The sequence below is a fragment of the Agelaius tricolor genome, unplaced genomic scaffold (assembly GCF_023055355.1).
Source record: "Agelaius tricolor isolate 1412-34295 unplaced genomic scaffold, bAgeTri1.0.p SCAF_1, whole genome shotgun sequence".
Classification (NCBI taxonomy): domain Eukaryota; kingdom Metazoa; phylum Chordata; class Aves; order Passeriformes; family Icteridae; genus Agelaius; species Agelaius tricolor.
Genome location: NW_027269261.1, coordinates 26962870 through 26983792, shown reverse-complemented (window position 1 = coordinate 26983792; position 20923 = coordinate 26962870). Strand labels below are relative to the sequence as shown.

General features: G+C 40.5%; 1 long non-coding RNA gene across 1 annotated transcript; it reads left to right on the top strand.

The window, feature by feature from the left end:
- Positions 1 to 362: 362 nt before the first annotated feature.
- LOC139589116 (uncharacterized) lies at positions 363 to 19201 on the top strand. Its single transcript, XR_011678945.1, has 3 exons — positions 363 to 437; positions 1422 to 1521; positions 19080 to 19201. It is a non-coding gene; the product is annotated as an uncharacterized lncRNA (long non-coding RNA).
- The last annotated feature ends 1722 nt before the right edge of the window (positions 19202 to 20923 follow it).

Genomic DNA, 20923 nt, shown 5'->3' with positions numbered 1-20923 from the left:
TCTTTCTGCAGAAGGCAGATCAGGAGGGATTCATATTTGGTGAGCCTTGGGTCATTGAGTTTTAGGTCAATTCAATATTTAACTACAGTGTCCTTTGGTTAGTGGCAGTGCCCAGCTAGCCCTACTCTCTCTGGAGCCAGTCTGATCTGAATATTTTCTTTCTCAAGAGAAAGACTGGAACAGTGTTGGTCAGGCTTCACCTATTTGGCCTGTAAGAGGTTGCCTTGGGTTTGTGAGAGGATGCTGAAACCTGTCCCTGGGTGGTTGGCAGCTTGTAGTCACTGTGACATGCTGTCAAAGGTTTTGGTATTACCAGAAACCCTACATTTTTTCTTCATGCTCTTTTTAGGTATTTCTGCTGGCACAGAATTGATAACAGGTGCAAATCAATGTAAAGAAGCATATGGGAAATTCTTGGTTCAGTGGAAGATTTTCTGGTATGAAATGTGTCAGTGACACTGCTAATTAAGATGTTACTTTCATCTCCTGTACTGTTTGCCTGTATAATAAGTTTAAAGGAAACTTTAGCATCTAAGCATATGGGTGTAAGTTTGGGAAGCAAAAGGTTATGTGTAGCAATACAGAACAATGTGGATGATGTTTAAAGCCAGTGGGGATGACAGACTTGCTAGTAGTCAGCAGGATTCACTTCCAAGGAAGCAAAGGAGTTGTGATATTTTTTTCTTTGCTTCAGCAAAATTAAAGCAGTAGAAATGCATTACAAGAATCATTAACTTCCTGAGTTTCATGATTTTCCTGAACCTGCATGTGATCTTTCTATGGAGAAGGGCATTTGTGTGAGTGAAGAAGGGAATGGAAAGGAGTAAGACAACTCAAAGTTAATTCCTTACAGCTATGTGAGGAGTCAGCCAAAAGATTGTATTTCCCCTCAAGACCATAAGGCTAGATCTACAGGGAGTCATAAGACAGGTCTTGTTTATCTAATTTTTCATTTTATAAATTTGAGTTATTACCAGTTACTATCTATTCCTCTTTAACATAATTTGTTTTCTATATATTTTTACTTATTTACCTCTGATTTACTGTTCACTTGATGGTAAGGTTTGGGGTCTTTTTGGCTGAAGTTGTTCCCTCTCTAAAATGAATCCTGGCTCTTAGGACTCTTAGTAAGCTCTGCTAAAGCAGTCTCAAGTTCCTTTAGTCATGGATTTAAATGGAACTGAGACTGGACTCACCTATGGCTCTCTCTGTTTGCCCTCATGATTGTTGGATTTCTGAGCACAGAAGTGGCAGATTTCCAATCATTGCCCATTCACAAGGGATGAGAGAGAAGTAGAAAAGGACGAAGCAGGATATGAAGGGGAGACATAGGAAACCTGAGATCACTTCCTTGCTCTGCATCAGGCATCCTATGATGTGTGGGCAAGTAACATTTTCCCTCTCTGTCTTCCTTCCTGCAGGATGGAAGGATAACACTGCTGTGTTGCCTCCAGAGAAGTACTGGAAGAATAAACTTTGAACAGCCATGAAATGCTTTGAAGACACTATGGTGGAGAACAGGTAAATAAAACATCTACAGGAGACATTTCTATGCTCTTTGTGCTTCTGTGCACAAAAATCAGAAGTCCTTTGACCCTGGGGGCTGTGCATGGAGGCAACAGATGTGAGTTTCATTATCTCCTTCATTCTGTGGTCTCTGCAGGTACCTTGTCTTTGGAGGCTGTCCTTTGTGGCTGGTTACCATTTTCCCCTGAAAGTTTCTGACTTGTGTCTTCATGATGACTGCAAGCTGTTTGCTTTTCCCCTCCCTGTATAGTTCTGTGTTCCATTTCTGTTTTCCTAAAGCCACCTTTTTCAGGCTCTTTATTTTCTTCATGTCTCTGGCATAATTGTTTTTCACCCAGCTGCTGATCCTCTCCCATGTGTTGCTTTTGAAAGGGACAGAGCATGGTCTGTTTATGCACTGGCTACCACTTGCTGCCTGGAGGAACAGCTCTGCTGCAGTTCTGGGGCTGTTTCACAGCAGAGCTGTCCCTGGTGTGAGATGCTGCCTCTCCTGACTCGTGTGTGTGCAGACAGGCACTGCTTCCAGAGCTGCACACAAGCCAAGAGTTAACCATGTTGGCTCTCTGGGCCAGAGACACTGAATGTTAGCAGCATCTTCTCCACAGGTAGAGTGTGATGGACTGATCTTGGGCCAGAAAAACTTTCTGGTGTAACAGGGGGAACGGTTAAGTTGAGGTGAGTTCCTAGCTCCCATTCACTGTGCAGTTCCCCAAATATGTCTCAGCACAGCTGTGGCTGTGCATCACAGCCCTGTGCAGATAAAGCCTGGTTATGAAACCCCAGAGCATTAGAGGATAGATAGCCACCTTCACTTTTGTCACCTCCTTGATCACTTTTTACCCATGCACATTACTTGGGCATTTTTTAGCTTTAAACCATTTATGGATCTCTCTGGACTAAGTGCCTTTCCACTCCATTTATGTCACAGCAGGACACTTAATAATCTCAAGTTACATATTTTTCTCTGCTCCACCAGTGGCATGGGTGTCATTTACACTCATCCAGCAATTTACAGCCATTCTCTTATTGGCATGAGTTCAGCTCTCAGCTAATCAGTGCATGGGATTCAAGCACAATTCCAAAGAGTTTGCATGGAGCTAAGGAAGGCAGTGATGGGTTGTTATTTCAGTAGCCTGTTACTGTGAATGTAACATCCTGTATCATATAAGAAAATGTGTGATGTCTTTTAACAGAGAATAAAAGACATAAATTGTATACGAAATACAACATAAATTCCTTTTGAACTGCTCATTTCACTCTTACACAACCTCGGGTAACTTGACCTTCTTAATTGCTGTATTTACAGTAGAAATTTGACACTGGACTGATTACAAATGTATTTCTAATGGATTTTCCCCAGAGATATTTAAGCAAAATCTGGTGAGAACCTTTTCATTGCTTTTTCCATTACTTGTAAAAATGCTCTTTTAAGTAGCAGTCAATTTTAACAAAATATTGTTTGCCTTTTCTTTCCTTTTGTTTCCTTGCTGGACTTAGTGGTTTTGGAATTTATTGTTATAATAATGGTATAAGCAACTTGTTCAGGAGACTCCTCTAAATTTTGAAAAAGTGACTTATAGTAAATGGGGCCTTCAACTCAATGCCTTTCAGGTGACAGTCAATCAGTCTAAATAAATAAGTAAAATAAAATTGACTAAATAATGGAGCAACCTGAAGGTGAGGGATTGCAGCATTAGGGGATTATCCTGTCCCCTTTGTGGATAGAAGGCTGAGTTTGTCCCCATCAACCTGAGTGAAAAAGCCTTCTGCTGGGAGCTCTGGGGGACCCTTGTGGTGTGACACTGAAGGATGTCAAAAACATAGAGGCAGAGGAGGGTGGATGTGGGTACCAGCAGCAGCAACGCACTTGGGTAGACTCTAGCTGTTATATACCAAACCTGTGTGGGGCCAAATTCTGCTCTCAGCTTGCCTTTTAAAACCAGAAAATTTAGCATTTTCCCCATAAAATTCCCATAGGCTTACACAAACCATGTAGCCATGTTGCTAAGACCAGAGTTTGGCTCCAGTGCCAGAAGTGAGGAGCTCATACTGAACTTTAATTGTTTCTGCTGCTGTTGCTACAGTTCCCAAAAAGGTTATAAGAAAGAGTGAAAATTACAAAATTACATAAAACACAAAATATATCTGGCTATGAATAGGAATGTGTTTTTAGGTAAGATTTTTTTTCCAGAATGTTTTTACTGATATGTGTGAATCCCCTTATCTATATTAATTTATTCTTTATTATCTCTCCTGGAAAGACCCACAACCCCTTTTTGTTTACATTCCTATTAGATGTCTAATCCTCCTGGTTTTTTTAATCTCAGTCCACATCATTCATGTCAATCCCAAAGAAGTCTTAACTGACACCGTGTTGTGAGGTTAAACATTGGGAGAACTTCAGACAACTAAAAATCATTACATTTGGAAACATTAAACCATAGAAAATGGTATTCTGACTAATATAGTTATTAAAATATTTGAAAGGTAAATATTTAAACAACTTTTCTTGCTCTGATATTAAGATTAATAAATATTCTTAATTTTACAATTTAAAGCTAAATAAAATCCAACATGCATTTCTTGAAAGAAATATATTTTTTCTTCAGTGCAGTTCAGGGAAGTATGTTCTATGAAACATTTATACACTACCTCACCTTTCAGAGTTTCTGCAGAAGAAATGGTTATTTAACATTGAGCATAATCACACATTGATCATAAGATAAATGTCTTCCATCAAATGGGACCATCCTGTAATGAAACACTCTTCAAAATTTTCAAGACAGCTAGAGGGATTCCTCTTACAGTATCCTGGAATGAAGCCCACAGCTCAATTCTATGTATGAATGATATTTCCCTAACTTCCAATTTTCTAAAAATTGTTCAAATATAAGAGCCTAACCCTAAAAAGTATGAATTGTTTGCTGGAAACATGCAAAGCATCTCCAATCCAATCTGGTTCAGCTGCCCATAAGCTCAGTCTGGATTCAGTAGATGCCATTTCAATAACAAAAGCCTGTTGTTGAAAAACTGTACTGATTCTTTAATCTTAATAATGCATTAAGACTTCCTTTTCAGGTCTGAAAATTAAAATTATTAACATCTTAGTAAAACTTGAAGATAGATAGATATATGACCCCTTGGATTTTATAAATTTTAATATTAATTTTAGCATAATAAATGGAGAAGATTCCAGGATGATGGAAGAATTGTTGGGATATTTTTTAAGTGAAAGGAAGTAAAATATGTTCATAAAGGTCTGTATCTGGTAATCAGGTTTCTGACTGCTTGAGATCTAATTTACTGCTGTTTCACTGCAGTGTTTACTGAAATACCATTAAGAAATCCACCCAATGCCTTTGATTAAGGGCAGTCAAACAGACACCAGCAGCAAACTTTCTTATTTTTTCAATGATTTAAGTGAAGAAATAAAGGTTCACTGAACAGGGTGGAATTACCAGAGTTCAGGATTTTTGCCCTCCTTTCAAGTTGGGGTTGTGATCATATTTTCTGTTTTCCACAATCTTAGATGAATGGATAATCTTGGCTCACCAAGGACTATACTCTGGGTGTTTCCTTCCCTGCTGACCGTGTCATCTGGTGTGTTTGTGCAGTCCTGCTGTGACTTGCTCACATGCTGGATAAACAAAACTTTTTTTCTGGTTTTCTTTCTCCACTCTCCTTGTTTTTGAAAGGTGCCTTTAACTTGAGTGGAGCCATGGAATGGATCTACAGATACTGTTGTAGAGCTTGGTGCTGGATCAAAAGTTTGCCTTCTGTGCCTTGTACTGGTGATACAACCTTTTCCCACCCCCACTTGTAACAAATTTAGCAGGCAAGAAAATGGTTCATGACAGTGAATCTTGTTCACAAGCATCTTTTATCTGAGAATCTCTAACAGTTTGGTGGTAAGCTTAAGAGAAATTAGCTCCTAAACTCAAGACTGAACCAGACCCCAAACCGTAGGAGTGGAAAAGTCTTTGGACTGTTGCCATTTTTGAAAGGAAGAATATGGGTCACTGTTCATGCTTCAGGATAGATTGGACAGATACTGTGTGCTAGGAGGAAGCATGCTTATAAAGGATTTTCCATAGTTATAAGCTAAGCATAAAACATGAAGTTATTCTACCCTACAGCATTATAAATTCAGCTGCTTGGAGAAACTCTAAACCGGTGACACTGGTCATGCAAGTTGCCTCGTCATGTTCTGTACTTCTGAATTATTAAAAATGCCAAAGAAGGAAAGATTGTCAGGTTATTTAGAGTAAAACAATTATCTTAGCAATTTTCCCCCCTTGCTCCTGAGGCTCCTTCCTGTCTCTGAGTTAATAATGTTTTTAAGTTTAAGAAACTGATTGTGATGGCCCCCATGCACAGTTGTGCCTGTGGATGTGTGTGCACACACTCATGGACCTCTGAAGCATGCAAGGAAATGTGATTTTTGCATCACATGCTTTACTTGGGTAAGGAATACCAAACCAGGGCAGTGTCAGTTGGACATTATTTTTACAGCTATTATTGTATCACTGGTGAATGTGATTAGCAGCAAAGGTGTTAGTTCAAGAACTGAAGGCTATAAATTTTCTGTGGAGCAGAAAGCAGAGCTGTCCCTCACTGACTCATTGCCTGTTTTAACTTTCTTTAGGTACTTAGAAGAGCCTGACAGCAAGGAATGGAGTAAATATAATGCTAAAAGATTGCTGCATGGGGCTGTTTGCTAATTTGTTAAAGATTTTGGTCACAGCTGGACAAGGGAATCAGATTTTGTTATTGTAACTGGGAAGCAAGAGATTAACTCTCCAGACCATCCTGTTCCTTGGTGATGGTGGGGCTTCTTGTTTTGAGCCTAACAGTGAAGTGAGGAAACAAGACTTTTTATTAATTACAGAGAAAAAGAATAACCTCTAGCCTTGCCTGGGAGCTGTAGCCTTTCAGCAATTTGGTGGATACAGGGGTGATTTCCTTAAACTTCAGGGCTGAATTTTCAGCTGTGTTTCAGGTTTTAGAAAAATAGTATTTTTAATGTGGAAATCATGTCACAGAGTTGTCCCAGCTCTCTCAGTGCCCCTCCCTTTCCTCAAGAGCCTCTTTTCCCCTAGGATAATTTCACCAATTAAAATTTAATTTAAATTTAGGATCTGATATTCCTCTGTTAGTCAAGGGAAGCTTAGCAGTGACATGCAGCCAGAAACCCTCTATTTTGCTGCAGTAGATCTTATAAATATTTGCATGTAATAAATAGTTATTTATGTCTCTTTAATTAATGTGCAATGTGCCTTTATTTAATTTATTAATTAAAATTGTAATTTCCAGATATAAACTCTGTTCCCAAGATTTGTGTTACCCTTTTAATCCCTCTATGTAAAACACGTGCCTGTGCTTAAGTCCAGGGTGTTCCCAGGAGATATATTTGATTTTACATCATCATGAGTTAAACAGATCTCAATTTTCAGGTTATTTCCCATGTTTCCTTTATTGAATACTATTGTTGCTATTACCCACTGCATCAAGTTTGGCTGAGTTCATTCTGGTAATAACATTGTGAAAGACACACAGAAATAGGGCCAGCAAGTTCTGTCAAGCCTGCACAGATTGGTTTGTGCTCCTATTCCAGTTTTATCAAATGCAAATGTGGGAAATCTCAGTCTGAAGCAGGACCAACACACCCAGTGCACATGACAAAGTCCTTGACAATGATGGGAGTTACTTGCTGCTCATATTTACTGTTGTCTTATCAAAATATTGTTCAATACTTGGTAGAAACATTTTCTGAGTGGGATGAGGACATGCAATTACATTTATTTGAAGCTTTAAAAAACCCCATCCTTCATGAAATAAAACTCATATTAAAAAATAATAATGAAGAAAGGGGTTTTTAGATTTGCAATTTTTTTCACAAGCTACTTTCTTCATGAGTCCTAGAAAATCACTTTCTACTCAAGATTTTTCTCTTAAAAATAACCCTCTGACTTCATTCTGACAGAAACATCCTCTGGCATGAACCAGCCTTCTTCAGGAAGGAAAGGAGTGTGTTGAGGGGAAAAAATGCTTCCTGGAAAAAGCTAATCAGTATAAAAGGGAAATGGTCAGCAGCATCTGCATTAATTTTGAGGAGAAACGGAAGTAATCCAAATGTGTAAGATATTTTTCAGCAACAGGAAAGCACATTATTTTCTTCATCATGTACCCTGTGCTTTGTTCTCCCCTGGGGGAGCTGCTTTGCTTTTTATTTTCCTTTTGAAACTTAAAAGGTTTGAGAAGGAAGAAAAACTTGAGTGAGTCATAAATTGAAAATACATGTATATGACAACATCCTTTGTCATTGCTCTTCAGTTAACAGTACTGACCTTAATCAGCACGTTAAGCATGTCTATGTCTGCATCCCGGCACTCCCTCAGCATTTTGGTAACCTGGCAGCTTTGCATTCCCTGTTCCTCAGGACCTGTGAGGTGGTTGGTGACAGTGGAGGTGGCACCTGCAGGTTTGCTGTGCACACAGCAGCCAGGTCTCAGGCTGGAGTTGCAGCCTTAGGAGGTCTCTCCTTGATCCTGTCTCCAGGGAGGAGAAAGAGAGGCAGAAGGGCTGGGCAATGGGGCCAAGCCCAGAGGGGGTGATGGAGATCTTAGCTGCACCCCAGGGGCTGGGAGCACCTTCACCTTCACCTGCTGTGAAATGTCAGATGTACAGAACAGGGGGAAGGCAGGGGAAGGGAAAGGAAGAAGGAAAAAGGAGACTGAGAGTCTGAGCAGCACTGACATTGCTTTTGGCCATGAACTCTGGAAAAGCTAGAGCATAAAAACTCCACTATGGTGATGTGATTTCCTTTGAGCTCTGGCCTGGTGTGCACTCAGGGAAGTCACTTTAGCTGCAGACCTTGGCTTCTTCTTCCCACTGCTCTCCTTTTCTGCTGCCTCTGCTCCAATTGCAGACCCTGTGGGAGCCAGGCAGTCACTCCCTGCATACCTACAACACGTTGCAAGGGTGGTTCTGGCTCCTGCCAAACCTGTAAACAAAACTGTGCTTAAAGAAGTGCTTCAAAAGATGCATTTTAGAAATCTGAAGGGAGTAGCCAATGTTCTCTCTGAGTGCTTCTGAGTTTGTGCCCAAAAAGGCTTGGTATTTGACTCTGCTGCTCTGGTTGTGGTTTAGCTTTTATTGTCTAATCCTACTCTTTTCATACAGGAACTGAAAATTGCCCAAAGACATACTTTTGAAAGCACACCATAATCATGCAATTCTGGTTTCTATCACACCCTTGAAGGGACATGTTCTGATCTCACTCACACCCTGGCAGGCAGGCAGAGTTTGCTGCGGCTTTGTGTGCTGGAGCAGAGAGACCAGGAGAGAGATGAAAACCACAACTGTTTGTTATGCAGAACATAACATTCTGGTGTCTTACCAGTCATGCAAGAGTATCAACAGATGTTGTATTTGTGATTAGAGCCTTTGCAGGTAAACAGAAGGAAACTATGAGGGTTATGACATGGCTGCCGTCTCTAGTTTTTAGTTAAATTGCTAGAACCATAAATACAACCCACTCACCAGAAAATATCTTGCATTTGCTGTTTTCTTGGGTTTAAAAGAGTTTCCTGAGGGAGGTGCTTTTAACTTTGGTAGAAGGAGCCTGATTATTTATTTTTTTTAAATAGTTCAAAGAAAATATAATTTTTCAGGAAGAGCAACAGTTACTGGTAGAAACATGCTATTGCTGGCTTACAGACTTGGAAAGCCAGGCATATTGTACATCATTTCTGATGGCAGTATGTTATCCTTGACTATAAAAAGGCAGGGCTAAGCTTAGGTAGTAGCAGTGACTGGCTTTGGAGGGCAGAGCTGAGCCTGGGGAGACAGAGCAGCCTGGATTGTGAGGCTGGACTGCTTTTCTAGGATTGTGTTTCCCTGATAAGATTACTGCCCACTTCTCTGGTGTGGGCAAAATGTGCAAAGTACCATGGTTTATCAGGCTACTTCAGCAAGGTACAAGTGGCATACTCTGCTCCCAGATCAGAAAGTGCTGCATCCAACACCACCAAGGGGGCATAAGGCAGGGCTCTGTGCCAGGGGAGCACTGACTATGACAAGACTTCCTTGCTCCCTCTGCAGCTGTGCATCCTCTCTGCACTGCAAGCCTCAGATTCAGGAGATTTTCAGGGTTACTGTTAATTCCAGTGGGAAGTGGCACAAATGTTATATAGAAAATTACATGGTGGGGAACTGCTGAGTTTTACACATTGATTTCAATGGAGCCTTTCATACAGCTGGAAGACCAGAATGTGATCCTGTGCCTCACTTTCTCTTGGATGTAACCTAAGAGGAAAAGTGGGAGACTGAACGTTGCCTTTTAGGAATCCGGCCCTTCGTCTTTGATTTAATTCCAGAGCGGAAGTAGCAATGTTTGCAGCTCCCACGTTGCCGGTGTGTATATCAGTCTAGACAGCAACTTCTTTGTTCAAAGATGCTTTTAGACGTAGGATTGAGTGCATTGAGTGCACTGATGTTTAGCCTTGTGTTTTTACCCGTATACCTGCAGGTCTGTCATGGCTGTACTCTTCTGTTGATGCATATGTTTCTGGTCTACAGGCAGTCTTCCACATCATTAACAGCAGTGTGCTCTTTCACAGAGAGCCATGGAAAACACCTGCCTTCTACAGCTGCCAAGTTTTTTTTGGGTGTAGTCTTCATTGCATTGTGCTTATCTTTTATACATACATACATGCATATATACATCAATACGTGCATATATAGATATATGAATATTTTATACAGGAATATTCTCTCAGCTGTCGTGAATTAGTAAGAGTGACTAAATACAGAAATGTGAGATAACAATGAATACCTTCAATGTCCCTAGTTTCAGTAATTTCATACTGTGAATTTATATAAATGCATTTTTTCAATGATAAATATTTTTAACTCATGACGCATTTTAATAAACAGCAAGAGATTAATGAACAAGTGCCTAAATTACTCTATAGTCTATGTGCAGTTGTGGGGGTTTTAGGTATAATTTTAAAGATTTTTTTTTTTTTTTGTTAAAGTGCAAGAGCTTTTGTTTCTGTGATGCAGAATTTGACTACGTATTTATGGGAATAAGAGAAAAGGAAAATTAATGCATAACCCTGAACAAGCTAATTATTTTTATCTTGGAACATAAAAGGCTAGTATGTCAATATGTAAATATTCTAGTGTATTTTGGCCATGGTAAAATTGGAGATAAGGATGGCAAAATGCAAAATTAGGCATGATAAGGCCTATGCAGGAGTAAGGTCTGGTGAACATCTCATAGGCTAAGAAAATCTGGTTTTGTGAATTGATCTTTGAAGGAAATACTCTGAATGAAGATGGAGAATAAGTTATCTTGGAAGGGATAATTTTTCCACTGGCATACAAGCTATCAGTTTTCTAGCACTAGTGTGAGAAATAGAAAAGCTGAACCTGGTCAGGAAGGGAGCTGTAAAGCCACCAATCCTCTGTTCCACCAAAGGTGATGCCCAACAGCTCTGCCAAGGGGTAATGGGTGTTACAAAGGTGCTGCTGTGGGAGACCATACCCACACCGTGTCTGAAGGCAGAAAGTTACACTAGGAAAGGAAGAGAAATTTAATATTAAAGTTTTTAAATGTTACTTCTCTGAGCTGCAATAGACAAGTCATGCTGAAAAGAGGGGGCAGTGTGGAAGAACTCATGAACACAAGAGTGGGAAGTATTGCATGCCACAGAAAATTTCCATGGTGCCATAGGAACAATAGCAAATACAGGCTTCCTTTTATTTTCTGATGTATTATGGTTTTTCAGACAACACCAACATCATCCTGCTAGGAAAGGCTGGTGTGGTGACCCCAGAGAGCAGCTCCTCCTGCAGGTGACTGCATTTGCTGGTAAGATGTTTTCCATCCAACTGTTCTGAGATGTTTTAATACACCCCCAAATCAGCCATTTAGAAGGAGCTGTAGCTGAACAAACACACACTGAGAACAAGCACAAACCTGTAAAGTTTCTGTCCATCTTGTGAAAGCCTTTCAAATGCCTCAAAAATGAGGAGAAGAAATAGCATCCTCTGAGGCCTCAGGGGTGGGGCTGTTGAGGTTCCCAAATACATCTCTTGCTGCCAAACCCTGGATGCATTGAGACATGGCATGGAAATAATGTCCCTGAGTTAAGGCTGAGCAACATCATGGAAAAGCTATTGCTAGGGATAAGATATTGATAAAACAGGAGTTTATCAACCAGTGTGTTGTGAGCTATGATTACAAGGCTGTTAAAAGCCAGTGATGAAGGTCCTGTGGAAGCAGCCCTTGGGTAAGCAGAGACATCTCGCTGAAGAAACAATGAGCTGTCAGCAGGAATAGTTAATGGAAGGGCTTGTGAGGGTGCAGCCTCCCTCTCCACTCCCACAGATCAGGTGTTGACATTTCAGAGCCATTTCATCAGGGGAGGGGAGTGAGATGTACAAGGCAATGATCTTAGAGCATTGTGATAGCATTCCCTAAAGGGGGAAGGAAAAATAAATTAGATCAGTGATCTCCCTAAGCAGAGCTGCCAGTTGTTAACATCTCTGAAGGGAGTGTACAAACCAAGATGACACTGCTGAAGAAAAAGGAGGAACTCATTTGTCTAGATGTACTAACGCATTATTTTGATTGTACCTGTGCTGGTGGGCCCCTGTTGCAGGAGGTTAGGGCTTGACAAATACTGATTAAACAGCCCCTTTCTGAGGATGAGCTGTTGCAGAGCAGAGCAGATAGGCAGGACTGAAAGTGTTGCTTTCCTCTTGGTAGTATGTGTGGAAATGTCAGAGCCCTTTTGGCCTCTGATGCTGCCCAGGGTCGAAAAGAAGAGCCCTCAAAGTTTTCAAAGGTGCTATTAGAATGTAAAATACAATTGCAGTCTGGTGTCCCTTGTTTACCCTGCAGATGCAGTGTCTCATAAATGTAATCTGAACTCATGCTTTTTAATGGAGTGTATAATTCTAATCACTCAAAAATCAGTGTTATTTTTTTCCTTTATAATGAGACTGAGCTTTTTATTCGTATGTGGATGGAGTTTTGCCAGGAAGGCTTATGTCAAGTGGTTTCATTCAGCAATGTGAAAACTCCTGTGCTTGTCTCAGCAGGTAGAGAGAAGTGGAAATCATACACTTGCAAAGAATGTAACTAATGACTCCACTTCTGTATGGCTTTCTCCAGGGAGAAAGCTGGTGCAAGTCTTCAAAATGTGACTCAAAATGAGACAAAATTTTCCTAGCCCAAATGTTTAAGTCTGTGTTAAAACATGCTTTGTGGGACCACCATGCATTGCTGTATAAAACTTTATGTGCAATAATCAATAATTAATTGGGAAAGCTGTGCTAGGAATTTTAGTGAACTGTTCATTACTTTAAGCTATCTTGATTAGGAAATCAGAAACCAGTTTGCATTTAGCTTGCAGCTGCAGTACCCCTTGCCTTCAGTGTTCTCCAGAGCAGCCCCAGGGTGATGGGACATTCATGTAGTGCCAAGGCTGGGGTCTCACCTGAGCAATGTCAACGTTTCCTTGCAGCCACCACCTGCCAGCATGACTTTGCCTTCTCAGGCAACTGTTTAGGCTCTGGCAGGAGCAGGAAAGGCTCAGCTGATCTTTTATAGAGGTTTTTCTTGGCAGGCTGGTTCTCTCTTGTCTCCAGTCTTCTGCTAGCCAAAATGAGTGTGAGCACTGTCCACCCCCGCCCAAGACAAAGTTCAGAACCACAGGAAAGATGTCTTGGAGCATCTCATCTAAGTGTGATGACAATGACAAGGAAAGGACTGATATCAAATGACTTTAACATTTGGATTTTTGTGCTGCAGCTTGCAGTGGGGATGATCTGAAATGTGTAATAGTGTAGGGTGCAGTTCAGGGTTGTTGCTAAAGGGGAAGAGTGTCATGGCTTAGGAAATTTACTTCATCAGACCTGGCTCCAAGGTGGGAATACAATTGCCTCTCTGGGCTTGGGTCATCTCCTCAGCAGCAACTCTTGCCTTTTCCTTAGCAAGTTAATAGTTTGTTGCAAGAAGGAAGCAAGGTATGGCAGGGCTTTTCTTCTTTACAACACGTTTGGTGCTGTTCTGAATTTTCTCATGCCTAATAATTGAGCTGATTCGGCCTTTCAGCAGGATAGCAGTGGTCTGAAACAAGGAATTGGTTTAATACCTTATGACAGAACTAATGTTAACACTTTAATTTTCCCACTGGCAACAAGGAGTCTTCACTTGGCTTTGCCACTGCCAACAGCTTTTCCAGCTCATGGGTGACAACCTCCCTTCTCTGTGTGCAAAAAATGCAAAATCTTTCCCTTCCTTACAGGGAAATGAAAGAATTAATTCCTAGTTACAATATGAAGCCAGCAAAGATCAGCAACAATGAGAGATGAAGACTTCAACATTTTAGTAAAATGTTTCTTTGAAGAGATGTTTCTAAAGGAGATTGATGACAACTAGGAAGCTGAAAGACAATCTGTTAAAAGAAGATCTAACATGACTCCAGATAGAAGCCAATTATTAAAAAAAAAAAAATGCTTTTTAGTTTTGATTAATGACTTGGCATCAGAAATTGGACATTTAACAGGACTGGGTTCACTGTGGAAATGAACATCACTGGGAGTCACTGATGCAAAACTAAAAGTTTAGAGTAGTGACCAGGCAAGCCCATTATTTTTACCTTTTTTTGTATTTCTTTGTGTATGCAGAAGGAATGGGTGATATTGTCTATCTGACAGCTACTATGTCAGAGGCTTTTGTGCTCAGAACACTACAAAAGTGTGAGTTTCAGCATAAGATCAAATCTAGATACAAACAGAAATATATCATTTTTATTCGTGACATGAATTTCAATAGGAAGCAGGTTCTGCACCCAGTAGGAGATTTTTTTTAAATCAGTTGGCATCAACAGAAAGTAAATGAGATTGACAGTGTTTTTTCTGTTTTATAAGCAAAGTACACATCAGGTTATAAGCCCAGTTCAGTGCAGAATTTCATTTAACCATCTTATTCTTTGTAGAGGCTAGCTCTGCTAATTTTCCTGAAGAACTGATAGTCAGAAACCTTAGATCTGAATGCAGAAGAGAAAAAAAGCAGTTTAGGAAGTGTTATAAACCTATACAGAGCTAACCATGTACAAAAAGACATTTTGGGATTGAATTGCATGAAGAGAGTATGGCTTTAGTGGTTAAAGTGGGTAAAAAAACCAACTTTTTTTCTCCTGGCTGGGTCAAACAGGGAATCCAGTGTCAGGATGCATCCCTGCTTGCAGCCATTTTACTCTCTCCCCACATTTTGCTCTAATAATCTCACAAGTGTTCCCATACCTCGGCACCTGCACAAGATGCGTGTGTGTTAAATGTGTGTTAAATCAAGTAATGGCTGCCTGGGCCTTGTTGTGATTAGAGCTGCTGTGAGCTGTTCTCCAGAGACCTGGGCTCCAGTGAAAAATCTCCTCCAGGTAGATTAGGAATAGCAGCTTGCTTCCCTCTTCCCATCGAGTTTTCGATGAAAGGGCGAGTCTGAAAGCTGCCAGTACTTATATTTTTACATTCAGCTGCACTATCTGAGGGTGATATCAGTTATCAACACCAAAAGAGAGAGAGTGAGAAACTTTGTGCTCACAGTAAAACATGGATATTTTGAGCTCATTCCTTAAGTGTGGGAGGGAAGGAGTTAGGAATTAGCTGGGGAGAGGGGGGTGTTTAATGGAAGTTTCTCTATTGACTTCAGCCAAGATCTCTCAAGGCTCATAAATTTGACTAGCAGCGCTTTTGTTTCTCTCATTGCTGAATGATATGGATCACTGGGTAACTCTTTTCCTTTTTTCCTTTTTTTTTCCCCTTTTGTTTTATTATTTTCAAACTCTCTCATCTCAGATAAAAAGACATTGCCAGAATAAAGAAACCAAAATAGCCAGGCTTATTTTGTTTCATTTCTTATGTCTCACCACCCATGCTATTCTTGATGGGTGTTCTTCCTCCTGAAATAGCAAGATTTCTCCTTCATTATGAAAAAGGTCTTGACAGTTTTGTTCTGGAGTATATGATTTCTGCCAAGACAGTTCCAAGGCCCAAGATAAGATTGATTCTACACATCCCACAGCCCACACTGCTTTTAAGTGAATGGGCTGCAGCCCCTCCTGGCTGGGTCTGCTGAGGAGTTGAACATTCAGTAACTACAGATTCTGAATTGATGAAGTTGAACAGTAGCAGGGAGAGAATCTGCAGCTTCCTTTTCTTTCAGTAGAGAAATCTGTATCTGCCTCCAGAGCCTTTTTAAAGACCTTGCAAATAAAGTTCAGGAGAGTGAAGTGCCCTTAATTAATCACAACCCAAGTTCCCAGAGCTGCTTTTGGGACTAATGTTTGAAATCCCAGACCTCATTTGCAGAAGCACCTGTCTCTTGTGTCTTGGGGTTAAATTTTGTCTGTTTTCTTTTCTTTTCCCTGTGTTTTCTGATCATGATTCACCCGTTTGTTTGCATTTTTCTGGCATTATTATTCACTGGAGGGAATATTTGTAAAGGAGATGAGATTTACTGAGAATAAAGAGCTTGTCTGCTTTTCACAGCTCTAAGGATACATTCAAAACAGAATCTCCTTTTAAATTAACATTGTGGCAGACTGAATTACCTCTTTTAGGAAATTACTCTCCTATTACAGACTTTTTTTTTATTTTAAGAGAAGTATTTAAGTTTAGTAAACAAAAGCAACTATTCATTCCACAGATCCGTTTCAAGAAGATTTGGGTATTTGGGGCTTTTTAGTTAGTTGGGGGGTTTTCCCTCATTTTTCTTCACTCTCCTAACTGATCTGTTCAAATTTAAAGTGTATTTTAGATGTTCCGTTATACCTGCATTTCTCTATGCTTCATGCTTTTGGTAGGAATCTCTCTTTAATAGATAAATGATGTAATTTTTCTCATCTGCACCAATAACCATTTTCTCCAGGTCAATTTCTCATTGTTCTGTTGTTGTGTAAAAACTCTCAGGCTTCCAAAAACCCTTTTTTAAACTTTATTTTTTGTTTGGACTCAAATTTAATGAGTGAATTAAATAAGTGAAATAGAATATGAAGCATTTTTAATCAATTATTATGTAAAATGTAAGAAGTGCTACTATGAATTATTTCTTTATATGACCAGACATATGACACTAGGACAGGAAGGTCATAGCTTCAGACAGAGAGACACAGGACAGCGGGAGATTTCCACAGCTCATTTAAAATAAGTTCATACTTTTCTGGCATCTTTTGAATTTTGAGTCTGGTTGCTAAGGAAAAAAAGCCCAAACATTAAGGACAAGGGAGATTTAATAGTTGTTGTAGCTTTCTGAGCTCTTTTAATAATTCCAGCTTTCCTGTGTGAGCTTCAGTTTTCTTAACAGTTCACTATTAAATTGTTAACTATCGCTCCACTGAAGAATCAAGGTTTATTTACATGTGCAGCCTTTTTCAGTGTTGACATTTGGAAATATTTTAGGTATTACTTAAATTTTAGTGCCACCTTCCTGTTCAACCTGTATATTCAGAGTTCAGTGACAGCAGCTGCTGCACAGTTTCTTCACTGGCAGTCAGGGTGAGTCTTATTAATAGCAAACATTTAAAATTCTCCCATGGTCCCTGCTGGATGTGCAGTGCAGCCGTGGTTGGTGATGGCACAGCAGCTGCAAGTCACCAGCCAGGCTTGAGCTGTTTTGCAGCAAGGGTTTGAAGTGCAGCTAGTTGCAATAGTCACTTAAGATGACAGAAGATGGTTGCTTAACTGCAGGCTCTCTGTTTTCCCTTTTTTCCTCAGTGACTGGAATTTTCAGAGAGAATTTAGGAATACCAGCTGTGACAGCCAAGTCCATGAAAGGAAGCAAAGGAAAAAGAGCTTTTTTTTTTAAATTTATTTGGGTACCCTGTTGGTGATGAACCACATCCATTTGTTTGCCACAGAATCAGTAGTGGTCTGCTGTTTACAAAAATCAGTAAACCTGGATGGCATGGAGGTAGTTGCTGAGGTGCAGGATGAGGAGAAGAGTGTGAGCAATCCAACAAAAATACTGCTCCTAGAGATTTCCATGCCATGTGCATGGGAGCTGCCTTATTAAAAGCAAAGAAAAAATGCCATTGGAAAGAAACACTGCTTCATGGGCATCTTGCATGCAAATACATCTGTGCTCACATCTGTGCTGGAATGCAGACATAGATACAGATCATTAACATCTATTTTCTGAAGGTGATCCAAGGTATCAATCACCTGAATTACTGCAGTAAAACTTGTCTTCTAATGAAACAAAAGTGAGACGTGAAAATAAAAGGTAACCTACTTTTAAATGTTTATAGAAGATAAAGGTTTAACCACAAGTCTTTCATCAAATGGAAGACAGTAGGAAAAAAAAGTTTAGAAAATGCCCTTTGGCTGCTCTTTACTGTGTGGTGAAACCTCACAGTATCTCACCTCATATACTATATGGGCCCTAAAGGCAGCTGGAAATGTTTAGAAATACGTCTATTTTGGTACATGGCTGCCTCTCTATCTGTTATATCCAGCAGTGTTTCAAGGAAGGGAGATATTTGCTTAAATGAAAAGCCCAGACCAAAGTGTGAGATGGTAAATGGTGCTCGAGGGTATACAGCAGTCTAAACGGTGCCCTCTGTTAAAAGAATCAGCCACCTGACTGCTCATTAGTTAGCAGTAAATAATGAGGAATAGCTTGAGGAAGGAGCTCAGAAGTGCAGATGTCCCAACATATTCACCCAGTTTGTGGTGTCGTGAGATCTGTAGTGTCGTAAGGTAAAATACACATAATCCCTCTTCTGAGCAAAGTAAAGCATTTTACAGTCTTTGGGCAGTCTAGTAATTTTGTGTAATCTTTTCAGTGAGGATATCAGAAAAGTAAAAGCAAGGTTCATGAGATAAGGGAGTGACTGCATAATTTCCCTGTCCCTGTCATGTTGTGTGCCCAAAAGGCATTGAATAATATGTGGACAACCCTGGAAATTCCCCCATGTGGATGCTGTGCCCTCCTCACTCTCAAAAGGCAGTAGGTGATGAATCTTGAATTAGACCAGTAACAAATCGCAATTTCTCAGATGGCTCCTGTTGTTTTAATGGGAAGACCAGCATCTCAAACCAGAATTACCCTGAAAAGAGAGGGAGTCTGGGTGAGGAGGGTGACCAGTGACAAGGCTATGGGAAAAGCCCCTTTGTATTTAACAGTAATGGTGCCATTGCAAAGAACTGCAGAGATATGTTAGGTTTGAGTAGAAATTAATTGAAAAATCTATGGAGAGTTTTAAAAAAGGTTGTGTATCTTTTCTGTTAAGGTATTTTTATACTCTAGAGACTTCTTCTCTTAGATCTATAGCAAGTCTGGTTTTCTTTGCTAAATTTTAGGTTGCTTTGGATTTTGAATGCTCTCTAAGGTCAGAAGATACCTATGGTAAAGTTGTTATAAGCATTTCAGTCACAAAGAATCTTCAGCCCCATTAAATTTTAATGAAACTTGGGCTCCTAAGTGCCTATATTTTCCCTTTTCTGAATGTTTATTCTCTTTTTTCTGTTTTTGACAGTTTGGGTTCAGCTCCCCAGTTGTCTGAGGCCATATGAAGCAACAATCTTGGAAGAGATGAGAAGGAAGAGCAAAGTCAAGGTCTGCTCTCCACAGCTGTCCTGATGCAGCCCCTCCTGCACTGGGGAGTAGGTGATACATCTTGTCTGCTCTGTCTGGCTTCTCTCTGTCCCCCTGACCCTCTGGCAGAGCATCAGAGCTCAGCCTCAGGCCCCAGTAGGTCTCATCTCCTCTTGAATCAGGTGTCATCTTATGTCATCCTCTCCCTCCAGCTCCCAGCTCTACCTGCCTTGATGTTTCTTTGATGTGTCCAGCTTAATCTCATACCAGACAGCCCCTGCGAAGGTACCTGCCCAGGAAGGTAGTCTGGGCAGACTCAGATGCCACGGCTGTTACACGCTTTTCAGTCACTGCTGCCGTAATCACTGCCTGGGGAGAGACTGATTGAGGTCCCTGCTCTGTTCACAGTAGGTTTCTTACCTCCTCCTTGCCACAATCTGCCTCTACTTGTGGCCTATTTGCTGTGCTTTGCGCGTTCATTATCTGAGCTGAGATGCTGAGCTGAGCCCCCCTTTCCTCTGACTTCTTACCTTTCAGCACTGTGTCAAATCCTGTTTGCTGAGAACCTGAAACATTTTTTATCTGGTCTGAAAAATCAAACAAACACTTCTCAGGAACTATCTAAATCCCATAACCAGGGGGTTTAAATTAGAAAGTGTTTAGTGTTTGGGAAGAACTTTAAAAATGCAGACCTGGGCTGCAAGTCCAGGTTCTTTCTTTTGTTCCTATGTCTCTCATTGATCTCAGCATATACGGCCAAGGCAGAAGGGATGTTTGCCAAGAGATGGGGAGCTGAGCCATAGTGAGAAAGCATGGGGAGGGGAGGATGGATGCTGCTGCTGAGTGTGCTCTACCAAAAAAGGGGTAAACCCAGCTGTGTCCCAGTCTGTGCCAGGCTGGGCCCACCCTAATTCTTGATCTTCTCTTCCCTGCTGATGATGGGTACAATTCCCATCTTGGGTCCTGCATATGGTCAAAAAATTTTGTTTTTCCTGAGGGACCAAATTCAAAGGTAGACAGGATCTCCACCAAATGGTCACTGAGCCCAGGAAAGGCTGCTGTGGGACTGCTCTGGGAGCTTTATTCTGTGAGACAAACTACCTGTCATTTTTTGTGACTGTTAAACTTTCATATTCTCTCTTTCTCCCTCTGTCATGCATTTACACAAATTGAAATTTGAAAAGAAAGAACAAGTGGGAAGAGAACTGGGAAATCCAGCCTCAATAAACTCTCCATAAAATCCACAAATTAAGGGCAAGTACATCATGAAAGCATATTAGTCAGAGAGCTATAAATTCTAGCAAATTGATTGTCATATATAATCAAAAACATACTATAATATATAATAAGTTGAAATAAATACCGCAAACCAACCTCAGGCTGTAAATGTTTAAGATTAGTCCTTCATACCACATGTACCTGAGGTATAAATAAAGAAAGCAGGAAAGCTTAAAGAAAAAGGAAAAAAAGAAAAAGGAAAAAAGGTGTGTGTCTTAAAAATAGGAATTGGAATGAAAATGCAACCATTTGAATTACCTTCAGAAATGGACCTCAAGGGTTTTCACAGCATAGATGCATTTTCATGCACAACTCAGCTGTGGTCAGTCTCCCCTTCTTGAGCTGAAAACCCATGGAAAAGCCTCTAGTGATGGTCCTCAAAGAGTGTCCTTCTTGCTCTGTGTGGAGGTGACAAATGCAGTGGGTGGCTTTGAGCAGCCAGTGTGGCAGTGCCTTGGCTTGATTGAGAATGGTTGGACACCACCAGCTGGGACTGCAGGAGCTCTG